The following is a 3,057-nucleotide window of genomic DNA, read 5'->3' on the forward strand; positions in this document are numbered from 1 at the left end:
TGCACAAGTATGACTACTATAGCTATGATTTCTCCTAAATAAACCATCAGATCTGGTGACAGTTATATACTAGATTATTGCATCTCATCTTGACTTTTATAATGAACTTTATATGGGACTACTTTTGAAAAATGTCTAGAAATTATACTTGATGTAAAATGCAACTGCTAATGTTAGGTAGAAGATTCATACAGTGCCTACACAGTAAATCTTGCTAGTTGCCAATCGCTTCTCGGCCTTTTGGCTAAGATCAATTGTAATATGCTTCTTACCAGGTATAACATAAGGTGAAGGAATTAACTGGTAGAACTCTAAATGACTTTGGATACCATTCTTAGGCTCTGAGATATGAAAGAGAAGGCAAATGCCCCCTTTATTGAGACTCATCTAACTTGAATGGAGTAGGCTGTCTTCCTTTGAGAGCTGAGTCTCCCAGTCTTTCAAACACTAAATTGAATGAATGACTGCTTTAATTGCCAATAAAATGTATATGCTTCTATTTCTTTTTTGGTTTCCCTGCATGTTTATGCTAAACTCTAAGTGTGTGTTTGTGAGAGACAGAGATTGGGGGGAGAGGGAGAGAGAGACCCGTTTCCCACAGAAAACACTGGGAGCCACAAAACCTGGATAGGTGTGGCTGGGGGGGGGGTTATGTGACTGGGTGGGAATTCTAATATTATTGAACTAAGAAAATATTTTTCCTGTGCACGTACACATTTCTTCTCTGCAGTTTTTTCTGTACTGCCTGGCACATACCTCTTATCTGTAACTACAAGAGTTGCTATTTGAAAATTCAGAATACTTGAATCAGAAAAGCTCAACAATAATAGATATGTATGTTGCTGCAGTAATTAAGCAAAGGGAATGAACCAACAGAAAGCCATCACTTTATCTATTTGAATACTATACTGCATAGCCTCCCAACACTTTTTTTTTTTTTAATTTGATTTATATGCCGCCCTTCTCCGAAGACTCAGGGCGGCTTACAATGTGCTCAGCAATAGCCTTCATCCTTTTTGTATATATTTATACAAAGTCAGCTTATTGCCCCCACAACTGGGTCCTCATTTCACCTACCTTAGAAAGGATGGAAGGCTGAGTCAACCTTGAGCCTTGGCGAGATTCGAACCCTGCAGTAATTGCAGGCAGCTGGTCTTAATAAGCTTAATAACAGGGTGCCTTAAACCCCTGTACTACCAAGGCTCTTTGTCTAATTCAGTTAATTATGAACCATACAAATTCAAAAATAATTCAGGGGTTATTCCTCTAAACAGCTTTTCAGGCATTTTCTTCAAGAAAATGTTAAAATTGAAAACAGTGTATACAGGTAGTCCTCGACTGATAACCTTTTATTTAGTGAACATTAGAAGTTACAACAGCCCTGAAAACAGTGACCTGTTTTTCACACAACCGTTGCAGCATCCCCATGGTGACATGATCAAAATTTGGACATTTGGCAACTGACTCATTCATGACAGCTGCAATGTCCCGGAGTCATGTGATCACTTATTTTGACCTTCTGAGAAGCAAAATCAATGGGGTAGCACAGATTTAAACTGTGTTATTAACTTGAAGACTGCAGATTCACTTAATAATTGTGGCAAGAAAGGTTGTAAAATGGGGCAAAAGTTACTTATCAACTATCTCACTTAGCAACAGAAATTTTGGGCTCAATTGGTCATAAGATGAGGACTACATGTATTGGGATAACCTGTTTAAAGTAAATGTAAGGATTGGTCAGGATATAATTCATACCTAAAAGTGTAAACTTTTTGTGGCATTTATTAATCCTGATCCTGCTGGATTTATCCATTAAATTCCAATAGTGTGAGCATTTGTTACTTTGAGTACTATATCCACCAATGTTGCTATAATAAAAAAGTTAAATCAGCTGACCATACAACTCAAAGCATTGTTTATTTTGAAGAGTCTTAAGACTATCTTTTGGTCCTGAGAAATGATTATGCTAAGCAAATCTTTTTGATTCCTTAATAGATCATTATCTTGACACATGGAATTTGGTATGTAAGCCAAGAAAAATAAATAAATTTAATCAAGCAACCCTCATCATAGAAGAGATCATTCTGAAATCACCGATATATGAAACTACTAAGGAAATGATAGGTTGGATAAAAAACACATGACATAATTTTCATAAAGGGGGGGGGCTCTCAGGGACATCCTTTATCAATTATGGAGGATTTCATCAAATCCCAAATTGTTGCTACAGTTCACCGAAGAGGAAATGCTTTAAGAACAGGAGATTAATTAGCACTGAAGTACATAATATGTGTATTAATGCAAGCATTCTCTGCTGTCAATTATAGAATACTTGGATGTATTCCAATGTATGTCTTTGACAATTAAAAAAAGATATATATATAGGAAGATTGTACAGCATGAAAATCTGAAAGTGCAATATATATATATATATATATATATATATATATATATATATATATATATATATATATATATATATATATATATATATATATATTCCTAGGCGATCTGAGAAATTACTTCTATTTTCCCATGGGGGAAACTGTAGGACACTTAGTGTCAATCAAATGCATTCCTATGGCCGATTAGGGTAGACTATTGAGTCTCATGATAACTCCCATTAAGGATCCAAAGAGGGAAAGGAAATACATTAAGTAAATAAATCAAGATGAAATATCTATGCCTTCTAAAGGGTGTTGGATTTCCAACTCCCATTTAGTCAGCATAGTTAGCAATCAAGCTCCCAAGAAGGTGGGAACTAGAACCTTAAAACCTTTAAAGAAGTTGTGTTCTTTTCCTAGATTTGCATCTAAAACAAGGAAAAGGCAGATTTCATTTAGGGAGAAGGGCAATAGGTGCTACAAATGCAACTACAATTAAAACATTTTTCCTTTCAAAATCAGAATGCTATACAGCTTTATGGGCGGCCTACCCATTTTATACCCAGTATACTCTATTCCAAGAGCTTTACTATTCGGAGTCTCTCTCTAAAATTTTACTCAATAAACATTCAGAATTCTCTAATTAACAGTGTAATTTTTTTTCATGCAGCCA

The 3,057-nt window shown here is 35.4% G+C and overlaps 1 pseudogene; it reads left to right on the forward strand.

Annotated features, from left to right (window-relative positions):
* The first annotated feature begins 224 nt into the window (after positions 1–224).
* On the forward strand, positions 225–433 carry LOC139309169 (U2 spliceosomal RNA; annotated as a pseudogene).
* The last annotated feature ends 2,624 nt before the right edge of the window (positions 434–3,057 follow it).

This window comes from Pituophis catenifer, unplaced genomic scaffold, assembly GCF_029215685.1.
Source record: "Pituophis catenifer annectens isolate HBS135680 unplaced genomic scaffold, rPitCat1.0.hap2 SCAF_1, whole genome shotgun sequence".
NCBI classification, from domain to species: Eukaryota; Metazoa; Chordata; class Lepidosauria; order Squamata; family Colubridae; genus Pituophis; species Pituophis catenifer.